The sequence below is a fragment of the Notechis scutatus genome, chromosome 10 (genome assembly GCF_049901735.1).
Source record: "Notechis scutatus isolate UNSWTSFEM ecotype Mainland chromosome 10, rNotScu1.2, whole genome shotgun sequence".
Classification (NCBI taxonomy): domain Eukaryota; kingdom Metazoa; phylum Chordata; class Lepidosauria; order Squamata; family Elapidae; genus Notechis; species Notechis scutatus.
In genome coordinates, this window is record NC_142018.1 from 1,921,622 (window position 1) to 1,935,879 (window position 14,258).

The 14,258-nt window shown below is 41.6% G+C and overlaps 1 protein-coding gene across 2 annotated transcripts in view; it reads left to right on the top strand.

Moving 5' to 3' along the window:
- The first annotated feature begins 257 nt into the window (after positions 1–257).
- Positions 258–14,258, top strand: part of AMER1 (APC membrane recruitment protein 1) — a 29,461-nt gene continuing 15,460 nt past the window's right edge. Inside the window, exon 1 of one of the 2 annotated variants that reach the window (XR_015750691.1) lies at positions 258–348. The gene's annotated coding sequence lies outside the window, so the exon portion shown is untranslated. The remainder of the gene's footprint in view (positions 349–14,258) is intronic. The other variant, XM_026678556.2, reaches the window with a different exon arrangement.

Sequence of the window (14,258 nt, forward strand, 5' to 3'; positions counted from 1 at the left end):
GGGCAGGGAGCGCGTCCTTTGTCCGGCCAGGCCGGCTCGACGGGAGCCGCGCGGGGCTCCGGGGCTCCTCCGACGGAGGGCGGGCCGGCGGGCGGGCGAGGAGACGGGAGGCGCCGCTCGGGCGGGCCCAGCCGCGCCTTCCCGGGAAGGTTGCCCAGGAGAGGCGGCGGAGACCCGCCCACCCGCCTCCGCATTGGCCAGCCCGGCCTGCCGATCAGCCGGCCACGCCTTTGGCCGGGAGTAGCGGGACCCCCGCCCCGCCCCGCCGCTCCTGGGCGCCGGGAGAGAGCCGGGAGGCGGCGGGCAACTTCCTTCCCGGCGCGGCGTCTCCAGCCCCGGCAGACCGCGGTGAGTGGCTCCGGCGCCTTCGGCCGCTCCCCTCCCTCCCCCGCCGCCCCGGCCCCCGGCAAGGCGCGGGTCTGGCCGGCTGGTCGTGTGCACGCGTCCCCCGCCTCCTTTTGTGTCGCCTCCCGGCGGCTCTGCGGGTGCGGGAAGGGCGCGCGGGCCTGCTTGGCCGGGGCGAAGGGGCTGTTGCTGGGGCTGCTTGTGCGGGGCGGGGGAGGGCAGAACTGCTCCCACCCCTCCCGGGGCCTCTTGCCCTCTTTCTGCCGCCCGGCCGCTGCCCGGGTCGCCCCGGAGGCCGGGCGCGTTGCCGGCGCCGGTGCAGCTGCAGGCGCCCCACCCCCGCGGCAGCGCTGAGCTCCGGGAAGCCCCCGGATTTGGGGAGAGGGGCCGGGGAGGATCGGGCTGCGGGAGGCTCCCCCGCCCCCCGGCCGCTTGAATGAGGGATCGGGCTGCGGGTGCAGTTTTACTGGGCGAAAGGTGCACGTGTGTTTGTGTGTGTGTGTGCGTGCACGCGGGAAGGTCAAGTTCAGCAATTCACCTGTTCGGATTCACCTTGGCTCGCCACTGTCGAGGGGTCGTACCTTATACAGCTACTGCAAATTTGAATTGTCTATGTTTTGTGTCTGTCCGTCTGTCTTTATATCTATCATCTACCATTTGTCTATGTATTGTCTATTATTTGTATCTGTCTACCTGTCTGTCTGTCTATCTATCTATCTATCTATCTATCTATCTTCTATCTAACTATCACCTATCTTATCTTCTATCTACTCTATCTATTTATCTATCTATCTATCTATCTATCTATCTATCTATCTATCTATCTATCTATCTATCTATCTATCATCTATCTATCGACTCTATCTATCTAATCTAATCTAATCTAATCTAATCTAATCTATCGTCTCTATCTATCATACTAATATAAAGAAGATCTTAATATTAAGTTATCCATTCCCAACCAAAATGATTGTCACATTAGCTTGGATACAAAATATTACAGACCTTTTTTTTTTAATGTGGTCCTCAATTTTGATTGAAAAGTGGAAAAAAAATTTAGGCTTGCAATATTGACATGGTAAAAAAGCCTTTGACCTTGATAGAACGTATATTTTTTCTTCTTTTCAATACTTTCTAAATAATAAAGTCCTTCATTTAGAATCTCAAGGACCTAAATAGGATTGTCTTGAAATCTGGGTTGAAATAATAAGAGATGTTCCTTTTCGAAAAGAAAAAGAAAAGCAGCTTGCTGAGCAGAGGTGGGAAGGGGCTTTGGGGAGCCACCACCCATCAGGATCTGTTCCTCAGGGGGACTCCTTGGAGAGGGGCTCCCTTTGGGTCACCTTGCCCTGAGGCTCGGGGTGGAGGGGAGACCGACCAGGGCAGCCTGGAGGAGAGTTTGGGCGGCTTTTTCCTGTTTGGCTCAGGCAGTGGTGAGATTTGCATGAAGTTTTGTTTTGTTTTGTTTTAAATTAAAGCTACAAACAATCCTCCACTTAGGAGCAGCAGCGTTGCTGAGCAGAGAGATTGTTATGCAAGTTGTGCCCAATTTTACAATCTTTTTCTTGGCTATGGTTGATAAGTGAATCACTTCAGTCGTTAAATGAATTGTGTGGTCGTTAAACAAATCAGTCTTCCTCCATTGACTTTGTCGGAATCTGACCGGGAAGGTCGCAGATGGCGATGATCACGTGACCCTGGGACGCTGCAGCCGCCATATAAACACCACGGAGATCTGCTCTCTGAGGGAAACGGGCGGCTAAGAAATACAACATGTGACAGTTGCCAAGCTCCTGAATTTTGATCACGTGACCATGGGGATGCTGTGAGGGTCACAAGTGTGAGAACTGGTCATAAGTCACCCCTTTCAGCACTGTTGCACTTAGAACAAATGGTTGTAAGTTGCAGGGGAACTTACCTGCACTGGACGTGTTAGGAAAGGCTGAACAGCAAGGCTGAGTGAACCTATGTAGAGGCTTCATTTTGGGGAAGACTCTTCGTGTGTGTGTCTGTGTGTGTGTGTACTGAAGGGATCCCACAAGGGGAAACTTTTCAACTTTTCACAACTCTGTTAATCAGATTAAATCTTTTAGGTCAGGGCTACTTAATTTTAAAGCAGTTGAAAAAACGCAGAGTAGGATAAATCAGATTTCACTTTTGCCCTGGCCTTGTCCAGTCACATTCATAATGAAAAACGCATTGTAGCCCATTGTTGCGGTTTCTCCAAATTACACACTTCTGACTTGGATGGTCAAAGTCTGGCCATGCTTCTGTTTTTTCCTTCTTTGGTCATCTCTGTAATGACACAATGGGCCTCTTGACCAGATACAGCTTTGGGACTATACAAGCAGTCCTTGACTTACGACCAGTCCTTAACTGAGCCTGAAATTTATGTTGTTAAAGGAGACGTTTGTTAAAGTGAGTTTTGCCCTGTTTTATGACTTTTTTTTTGCCACAATGGTTAAGTGAATTATTCCATTTTGTTACATTAGTAACCTGGTGGTTAAGTGACTCTGGCTTCCCCCAAAACAAAGTCAAATAAAAAGGTATGACAGAAAATAGTAACATTACATGCAACTACGTTTGTAATATATAATTAGATGAAACTTTGTGTTATATGTTAAAGTAATTGTGAATTATTATTCTACATAATTTGAGAGATGTCAGATTGAGTGAACACTGTCTTGCTTATGTTGCGACAAGCGGAATGTTTGGTTTTGTATTTGTATAAATTTGCTTAATAAAGTATTTTTCTAAAAAATTTTTTAAAAAAGTTTGCTCGTCAGAAGGTTGAAAAGGGGGAATCACATGACCCCTGGACACGCCCAGCTGTCATAAATATGAGTCAGTTGTTAAGCATCTGAATTTTGATCACGTGACCTGCAGTGGATGCTGCAATGGTTGTAAGTGTGAAGAACGGTTGTCAGTCACTTTTTTCAGTGCCATTGTAACTTTGAAAGGTCACTAAACAAACTTGTAAGTCGAGGACTACCTGTATTTTTACAGTAAATCCTTGAGACCACAAATTTTATTGCTAAGCAAGAAATTATTAAGTGTCATGCAAGATTTTATGAACCTTTATAACACTGTTGCTAAGCAAATCACTGCAGTTGTTAAGTGAATCATCTGGTTGTTAAGCGAACATTGACTTTGTCAGAAGGTCAGAAAAGGCGACTTTGGGACGCTGCAACGGTCCTAAATACATGCCAGTTGCCAAGTGCCTGACTTTCGATCCCATGACCGTGGGGATGCTAAAAGAGTCATAAGGGTGAGGACCAGTCGTTGCAATTTCATTGCAAATTCAAATGGTCACTAAATGAATGGTTGTAAGTCGAGGACTGTTTTTCTGTAATTATATCGACTTTCTGTCACAGCAATTCTTTGATATATACATTTATACATTTTTTTTAAAAAAATGCCGTGTGTAGATGAGTCCTTTATCTTCATGGAATTAAATTAATCTATGTTTTGGGCTGACGGTGTTTCCTTACCTACAGTACTATGGGTAGTCCTCAACTTAACAACAGTTCACTTAGTGACCGTTCGAAGATACAACAGCATTGAAAAAAGTGACTTATGGCCATTTTTCACAGTTACAACCTTTGCAGCATCCCTATGATCACGTGATCAGAATTTGAATTGCGCCAACCCAGGAAGCTCAAACTGCCCAAAAGGAGCTGCTGATCCGGTTCTACAGAGGAATGATGGAGTCTGTCATCTGCACCTCTATGACTGTCTGGTTTGGCTCTGCACCCCAATAGGACAGACACAGACTTCAGAGGGTAATTAGGACTGCAGAAAAAACAATGGCTACCCACCTGCCTTCTATCAAGGACCTGTATACTGCACAAGTCAAAAAGAGGGCTGTGAAAATATCTACAGACCCCTAACATCCCGGACATAAACTGCTTCAACTCCTTCCCTCAAAACGATGCTATAGAACACTGCACACCAGAACAACTGGACACAAGGACAGTTTCCCCCCGAAAGCCATCACTCTGCTAAACAAATAATTCCCTGCACTACTATCTTCTCATCACTCCTTATCACCCGTCCCCTCCTCCCACTTGTGACTGTATGACTGTAACTTTGTCACTTGTATCCTTACGATCTATATTGACTGTTTCCTAGTATGATTTGATTGCTTATTGTATCCTGTGACTATCATTAAGTGTTGCACCTGATGACTCTTGACAAATGTATCTTTTGCACAGAGAGCATTTGCACCAAGACAAATTCCTTGTGTATCCAATCACACTTGGCCAATAAAAGAATTCTAATTCTGAATGCTTGATAACTGATTCACATTTATGACGGTTGCAGCGTCCCAGGGTCACATTATCCCCTTTTGTGACCTTCTGACAAGCAAAGTCCATGGGCAGGCCAGATTCCCTTAGCAACCGTGTCACTAATTTAACGACCGCAGTGATTCACTTAACAAATGTGGCAAGAAAAGTTGAATGGGGCAAAACTCACGTAACAAATGTTTCACCCAGCCATAGAAATTTTGGGCTCAATTGTGGATGTAAGTCAAGGACTACCCGTAGTGCCACTGTCACAGTCCTGGTCTTATGGCCACATCCCTCTTGGCTTAACCATTGCAAAGCATCATCATACTTCTGCAATTTTTTCTCCTGTGTAACATGAGTCTGTTAAGATCAGAGACTACATTTGTTCCACCAGATTTTGTTGTCTTCAGTGCTTCCTGGTGATAAACTGGGACAAATACACACCGACACAGACAGGCACGCACAGAGATAACAAATCACAATAGGCCCTTGTTCCTGTTTTAAAGCCCTTATCGTGGCGCGATCTGTCCTGGACTGGATTCCCATGATCAGCTGTGTGGCATTCTGTCAGCAGTTGGCAGATGCAACGTATTCATGAGTGCCAAGACAGAAGAATGTAAACAGAGGGGTCAGATGTCAGTTAAATACAACCAACAGGGCAATCATTGTTTGTTAAACTGAGGCTGGAATGTATGCAAAGAAGTTGAGAAATTATCCACAACTGTAGCAAAGGATGACGGATTTTTGAGACATGTAGGCATATCTTTATTTATTACATTTATATGCCTGCCCATCTTACAGAAGCAACTCTGGGTATTGTAGAAGTCAACTTAACAACCATTCACTTAGTTAACAGTTTGAAGTTAACAACAGGGCTGAAAAAAGTGGTGTGTGACCAGTTTTCACATCATCCCCATGGACATGTGACCAAAATTTAGCATTTGGCAGCTGATTCATATTTATGACGGTTGCAGGATCACCATTTTGTAACCTTTCTAGCTGGCTTCTGACAAGCTAGTTAAGCCAATAAGGGAAGTCAGATTCACTTAATGATCTCATGATTCACTTAACAACTGCAGTTATTTCCTTAAAAACTGGCAAAAAAAATCACAAATGAACTCATTTAATAACTGCCTTGCTTAGCAACAGAAATGTTGGGCTCAATTGCGGTCATACGTTGAGGACTGTCTGTACTTCAAGATGATAGGACAATTAACCAGTGGAACAGCTTGCTTTCAGAAATTGTGGGTGCTCCATCACTGGAGGCTTTTAAGAAAACCTTGGACAGCCATTTGTCCAGAAAGGTATCAGGTTACCTGCTTGAGTTGGGCTAGATACAGGGGTTTCCAACCTTGGCAACTTTAAGACTTGTGGACTTCAACTCCCAGAGTTCCTCAGCCAAGCTGGCTGAGGAACTCTGGGAGTTGAAGTCCACAAGTCTTAAAGTTGCCAAGGTTGGAGACCCTGGGCTAGAAGACCTCCAGGGTCTCTTCCAGCTCTATTCTGATGGATGGATGGATGGATGGATGGATGGATGGATGGATGGAACAACATTCGTGCCCAAGGCTTCAAAATTTGTGAAGTTGTAGCATGGTTACACACATCTTCATTCAAAAGAGAGGTATCTTGAAGCTGGAACTTTTCCTTTTGGGGTTGTTGGATGAACTATTAGGAAAAAAAACTCATGGGAGATTATGTCAAGATATGATTCCTTTGGGGAGATTATTTTATCCACAAAGATGGGAAAAAATGGCACTGGCCACCATTGAAGAGTTTTTGGTGAAATCGATAGAATGAAATTGACAGACGGATAAACTGACTTCTTTATATCGAGGAAAGACAATATTGTCGTGTATTGCTGCCTGGAAACCCTTTAGGGACATTTTGGGGAAAAATGAGATAAAATGGGTATGTGATGAGTGGTTTTGATGATTAGGCAGGATATAAATTATAGAAAGAAGAGAGCCAGGATGTAACTTCAGAGACAGAGACTATAGAGATTCTCAGTCCTCCAGGTCCTGGTTGCCTCAAAGGTGTTTTTTCAAAAGGCAACTGGACTTTCTTGTTTTTCTTTGAAGATGTTTCACTTCTCATCCAAGAAGCTTCTTCAGCTCTGACTGGATAGTGGAAAATGGAAGGATTTATACTCCTTGCAGACAGTTGGTTAAAGAGAGTGGCTAAAATTGTAATTGTACTTTTAAGAAGTACAATGAAGAATATCAGATGCTATTGCTTTATGCCCTCATATCTTGTTCTATATTTTTTCTATTCTCTTTTGGCAATTTTAGTTTTTTCTGTTATTTCTTTCTTTTTCACTTCTTCTGCTCTAATGTAGTTTGTCGAGGTTCTTACTCTTCTCAAAACTTTTAATACATTTTTTATAAACATAGGATAGAGAGATAGATACAGACACACACACACACACAACCCATTGATTTGATTAAGATTTCTCACTGGTTAATTTTGCATTGGACTGCAAATCTTAGTGCATTTTAGATCACATATGTTTTCAGTTTACAACTTTTTAATCTTTACTGAGTTATTTGCACCCTGCAGTTGATTTATTGTGCTTTTAAAATATCAAATAGAGTGCTCTGGGTTTTGTACAGATAAATGAAGAACATAAATCCAAAGCAATATAACAATTATATAACATGGCATAATAAAACTAAACTGCACAATAATAATGACAACCCAGTGAAATCAAGAAAAAGATTAAAAGCAACACAATGTAAAAAAACATGGCAAAAACAGCTGCAACATAATACAGAGCCCAAAATGTTTTAGAGATATTCTTACAGTGCTGAGGGGGAATACAAGGGCCTTTGTAGATGATATGATGAAATCTTATTTATTACGTTGACCATCATAAGCCAAAGAATTAGAAAAAATAGATTAAAAAGATTAAATTAATAACAGTGGCATAAGAAATGCAAAAGCAAAAAAGCAGAAATTGAAGGGGTAATAATCAAAGAAATAATCATAATAAAAAAAAATTGTGGATCCAAGCATTTTTAAAATTTTTCAACTTTCCTAGGGTTTTCTTTGACTGATTTTATTAAAATAAAATAAAACCTAACAAAAAAGCTAAGGATCAAGAATGGAAATAGTAAAAAGGAGAGAAGAGAAAGAAAAATAGGAAATAGAAGGTCAGTAAAATAAAATATATATAAAAGGAAACAAAACTACATTAAAAAGTGACTTCTGACTCCTTTTACAACAGATAGAAACGAAACTTACAGAATAACAGAGTTGGAAGGGACCTTGGAGTTCTTCTAGTAATCTAGTCCAACCCCTACTCAAGAAGGAGACTGCTTACTATTTCAGACAAGTGACTGTCCAGTCTCTTCTTAAAAGCCTGCACTATTAGAGGCAAGTTTTCCCACAGATTACTTGTTCCCACTGATGGGAAAATTCTCTTTATTTCTAGCTAGCTTCTGTCCTTGATGGTATTGGTGAATGGTATTATTGTAGGGAAAATAGCAGGAGGAAGGTGTGTTCTGTATGTTTGCCACCTTGAGTTGTTAACCTTACCTTATCAACTTACAAACCTTATCTTTTGACCTGCAGCAGGATAATAATGCAAGTTGAACACACCTTTTTGCACATCAACACTCAACAATCTTGATATGAGGGATCCCATTCCCACTCTTAAAAGAATCAAGGTGGGCCTTCCATAATTTGACCTTTATGTCAACATTTGTCAACCCTTTGAGATAGGACAAGTCAAGAAATAGGCACCGCATGGATTCCATGCCAATTTACTGTTGTAGAACATCATACCAATAGCATCTCTGTCCCAACTTAAGTTTCATTATTTCTTGTCTTGCCTTCTGGTGTTTTGGAAAATAGGTTGACAACCTCCCTCCGTGACAGCCCCTCAAATTTTAGGCTTGGGACTCCAATGGGGATGGTTGACAGGCCAGTAAAAGATTCCACCTTCTCCTCTGCTCATCCTATTCCCTCCTTCCTCATCTTTTAGTTATGATTGTATATTTATCATTTTTATTATTTAGTTCCTATTGTGTATAGATTTTGTAAACATTTATCTTTTTAATATTGTAAACTGCTGAAAGTTACTGTGTGGTAAGATGGGTCAGTGAATAAATTCAATAAAATAATAAAAAATAATAATATTGCTATGCTGTCACCCCTCGTCCTTCTCTTCATTAGACCAGATACACCCAATTCCTGTATCTGTTTAGCCTCCAGCCCCCTTCTTTGTGGCTCTTCTCTGCAATCTTTCCAGTCTCAGCATCATTTTTGTACAGTGGTGTCTAGAATTTGACCCAGTATTCCAAGTATGGTCTCCCCAGTACGGTATAAAGTTGTGCTATCACTTCACGTGATCTTGAAAATATCCCTCTCTTGATGCAGCTTGGGACCGTTTTTCTGTGCAGCATTTCCCAAAGATAAAGTTAGTTGGGGATAACATAAAGAGGACTGATAAAGACATCACGGATGGAGTGAGGCATTAGCCCCATTGTTTTGCATATCTAAATCAGATACTCTGTTTAATCTTTGCCATAGCTTTGTCTCATCCAAGCATAAGCCCCTCTATTGCAGTTTTTCCTTCCAAATGAAGGGAATTTTTCAGAAACGATGAGCTAGGCCAAGGGTCTTCAAACTTGACAAGTTTAATATTTGTGGACTTCAACTCCCAGAATTCCTGAGCTAACATGACTGGAGGAGGAATTCTGGGAGTTGAAGTCCACAAGTCTTAAAGCTGTCAAGTTTGAAGACTCCTGAGCTAGACTCAGGATTCGCCCTCAAAAGCTTGTTTCAGCCAATATTTTGGATGGTAGAGTCTCATATTTGCTTCTAGTGTAGCTGCATTCCAGAGAAAATTATTTACTGCTGGAGAGGTAGGAAGGTAACTAAAATTTGAGCTGCTTGCTGTTAATGTAGATGTCACTTTGAAGGTGCAAAACGGTTGGTTGGTCAATAGCAGGCTGATCATCTCAGGTTTTTTTATAGTTCAGTTACTGCTTTTATGGAATTTTAATTCTTTGGGCTGGCAGATTTGACTGCCTTCTTAGTGGTCTTTGATGCCAGAATTGAGAGGTGGTAAATTTGATATCTTCAGGAGGTGAAAGATTGAAATAAATTTCTAGATATTTGAAGGCCTTGTTTGTCTCAATCAGGGCATTCTTATTTTTCCAGTTATACTGCTGCTGTGTTTAATGAATACAATCCACCTTCACGTAGGAATAGTTAATTTCCAACTTTTCATTTTAGTGACATAGGAATAAACAAGATGGAAATTGTTTTGTAAACCAAAATTGGGGAAGTGGAATGGAAGTCCTATTTGGTGAGAACTCGGGCAATTTCAAGAAGGGGGTTGAAGGAAACTTGAGAAAGAAACTAAACTTAACCCTCCCTTAAGTTAACAGAATAACAGAGTTGGGAGGGACCTTGGAGGTCTTCTAGTCCACCCCCCTGTTCAAACAGATGACCCCATCTCATTTCAGTCAAATGGCTGTCCAGTCTCTTCTTCAAAACCTCTAGTGTTGGAGCACCCACAACTTCTGAAAGCAAGTCGTTCCACTGGTTCATTGTTCTAACTGTTAGGAAGTTTCTCCTTAATCCCAGGTTGCTTCTCTCCTTGATCAGTTTCCATCCGTTGCTTCTTGTTCTGTCTTCTGGTGCCTGGGAGAAAAGGTTGATTCCCCTCTTCTCTGTAGCAGCATTTCAAATATTGGAACACTGCTCTCATTTCACCCCAATCCCCTTTTCCATTAAACTGGATTTTTAAGTTGGGTTAGAGAGAAACTTGGACAGGCTTTCAGGATGTTCTTATGATGTTCCACAAGAATAAACTGGCATGGTATCCATGCAGTGCCCATTTCTTGACTTAGCCTATCTCAAAGGGTTGACAAATATTGACATAAAGGTCTAATTATGGAAAGCCCACCTTGTCTCTTTTAAGAGTGGGAATGGGATTCCTCACATCGAGAATCTGGAGTATTGATATGCAAAAAAGTATTTTCATCTTGCATCATTATCCTGCTGCAGGTCAAAATATAAGTACGGCTTCCATTTATTGAAATGTTTATCATGAAGAATGAATAGATGGAACAAGTGATACAGTTAGGGGAGATGGCAAAACTGACTTTTAATTAAAGAGAAGGATTGATTTAGTTTTGTTTCTATTGGAAATAACTTCTGGACTTTTTGCTTGAAACAGAAAAAAAAGAAACTTTGACTTTAGGTTTTGATGAATAGATTGATTTTGTTATTGTAAAAAAAGCTTGAAATATTGAAGCTTCCAATTTCCTTTGCAACAAATATAAGATGGTTAAAAAGTTATCTCTTACTTATTCTATGATTACAAAAAGGCTTTTTCTAATTATCTGATGTAATCACAAAAATCACAAACCAGACATTCATATTTATTTATGGATTTTTTTGTTTTGTATCCCACCTTTATTATTTTTATAAATAACTCAAGGTGGTGAATATATCTAATGCTCCTTCCTCCCCCACAACAACAAAAAACCTGTGAGATGGGTTGGGCTGAGAGAGAAGGACAGGCCCAAGGTCACCCAGCTGCCTTTTATGGCTAAGGGCAGACTTGAACTTACCATCTCTCGGTTTCCTGCAAAAAGCCCACAAAGGGTTTCCAGTCCGCAACTATTGCTCCATTGTAGTAGTGCCAAAGCTGTTCATTTTTGAGCATATAACTATCTCTCTGTTGTTGACTGTATAGAAACAAAATTCCATAACTTTTTCCCCAACTATTTGGCCGTCAATTCCCAAAACATTCTGGCTGGGGAATTCTGGGAGTTGAAGTCTACCCATCTTATGTTGCCAAGGTTGAGAAATACTTTCGTGAAGTATCATGGATTGAAATGAGTGGTCTGGCTGTAGGGAGGATTGAAATAATGGATAGGGATTCATCATCAGATCTTGCTTGGTTTAGTCATCTGCCACCAAATCTTCAAGGATGTTCCAACCATTACTTGCTTGAATGTCCCAAAGGTGCTTTTTCAAGAGGCAACTGGACTGTCTTGGTTTTTTTTCCTTTGAAGACGTTTTGTTTCTCATCCAAGAAGCTTCTTCAGCTCTGAGAGAAACAAGGAAGTCCAGTTGCCTCTTGAAAATGCATTTTTGGACAACCATGACCTGGATGGCTGAGAATCTCCATAGACTACTAGCTTGAATAAAAACTTGGAGGCAAGGGAAAAGTAAGTATTGATTAGCAAAATATTTCATGCTCCATATTTCAGTTTTGTGGCTAATGATACAGAACTCCAAGCAGTAGGTTTAATAAGTGGTCATGCAAGGGGTCAGACATTAGAACATGGGCACCTGTCTGGCTAGAATGGCTTGAAGAGAGAAAGAGATATAGGCCGTAGCTTCCTCTTCCCAGATTCGATGATTTCATACTTTCTAATGAGGGAAATAGGCAAAATTCCTCTGCTTGGCAGGCCAGCCAGGTGTGTTCAAGAGAGGAACTGAATAATGTATGATGCAGGCAAATGTCAGTCCATGATAGATACCCTGAGAGGTGGCCCAGCATGGTCCATTAAGTTCTGAGCAGGGTTGCTCAGGCTGGCTTGGGTTAGGGGCTCTTCCATGCAGGAAGGGTTGGCTTGAGTCTCTTGGGTTGTAGGAAGCCCTCACTTGATCAGGTTGGATTCTTCTTCTGGGCAGCTAGGTCTGTTCAACCATATTCTTTAAATTGTTGATTTATTGAGAACAGAAAGGATATATTTTTGAGACACATTTTTAGTGATTTCCAGGGATTAAAGGAGAGTATGTCAACAGCAGCTTGGCCGAAGCTGGACAGATTAAGGCACAATTGTGGTGTAGATTTAGCTGAGCTTCCTTTAAACGCTCTAATCTTTGTTTCATAGCAGGTTGTGTTCTCCATAGTGCTTACATAAAGGAATTCTCTTCAAAAAATTATTCTGGGAGATCACTTGGCCTTGAGAGGGTTAATATTTCTTTAGTTAAATCTTGATTCCAGTGGCTCAAGGTTGTTGCTTACTACCTATCTTTGAAGTTAGTTCCACCCAGTTTTCACCAAACACTGTGATTTAAACATGTTTAAATATCAGTAGCTCCGGTTGGTAGTTAGGCTGTTGGTTTGAGCTGTTGGCTTGAGCTCGGCACCTGGAGCTCAAACCAACAGGCTAACTATGATTTAAGTTAGGCAGTTATGGCTTAAGGGTCAGTTGAGGGAGAAAACACCCCAAAGATTTGGGCTGGAAAGATTTGATCAAGTTTCCAGTTGTTTTTTTTTTTTTTTTTCATTTTTGTTGTTTCATTTTTCATTGTTAACTATGGGTAGTCCTCCACTTACGTCCATTCATTTAGTGACCATTCGAAGTTACAATGGCACTGGAAAGGTAACCATTTTCCACACTTATGACCATTGCAGCATTCCGTGGTCACATGATCAAAATCTGGATGCTTGGCAACTGGCCTGTAATATATTATGACGGTTGCAGTATTCCAAGGTCATCTAATCCCCTTTTGTGACTTTTGGAGTCAATGGGGAAGCCTTACCAGTGTTACTAGCTTGATAGTTGCAGTGGTTCACTTAACAACTATGTGAAGAAAGGTCATAAAATGGGGCAAAAGCTATTTTGCTTAACAATGGAAATGTTGAGCTCAATTGTGGTTGTATGTCGAGGACCACCTGCCTCACAGGGATAGTTGAGGTCTTGAAGTTTTGTCTGTTTTCAAGGCAGCCGAAGAAGGAAAAATAATAATATGTGAGCCTTCTAGGATAAGGATTGGGAAATTAAGAGTTCATAGTTCCATTTTCTCCTTTACAAAGAACTGGAAGAAATCTTAGTAGATTCTGCTTTGATTTTTGCCAGAACAAATAGTTGGCAGAAGCGAATAGTTATTGTGCATCCATCTGAAGTCACCTGCCTCTCTGCCTGTTTACAAGTTGAATGACCGAAGATGAGAAATTTGACCACTGGACAACTGAGCTTCATAAATAATGGATCAAAGGCCACAAGTGTGATATTCCTGCTTTGTGGTTAATCAGTGTAACATCAAAGCTCCTGAATTTTTTTCCCTTTTTCTTGTTAAGATGTTCAGAAACGTAAGGACTCCCTAATCCAGGGATGGGCAATTATAGCAACTTTACAACCTGTGGGCTTCAACTCCCAGAATTCCTGAGCCAGCCAAGTCCATAGGTCATAAAGTTGCCCTAGTTGCCCACCGCTGCCCTAACTCACTAAAAGTCAATAATAGGACTAGTTGTGCAGCTGTCAGTGTGGGAAGAAAAGGTACAGGCAGTCCTCGACTTACAACCACTATTGAGCCCAACATTTGTGTTGTTTTGCCCCATTTTACAACTTTGCTTGCCACAATTGTTAAGTGAATCACTGCAGTTGTTAACTTAGTAACACCGTTGTTAAATGAATCTGGCTTCCCCATTGACTTTGCTCATCAGGTCACAGAATGTGATCACGTGACCCCAGGACACGGCCTGTTGTGATGAACCTGTTGCCAAGCATCTGAATTTTGATCATGTGACCACAGGGATGCTACAACAGTTGTAAGTGTGAAAAACAGCCATAAGTAAGTTTTTCCGGTGCCGTTGCAACTTTGAACAGTTAGTAAATAACCGTTGCAAGTCGAGGAAAACCCGTACTATCA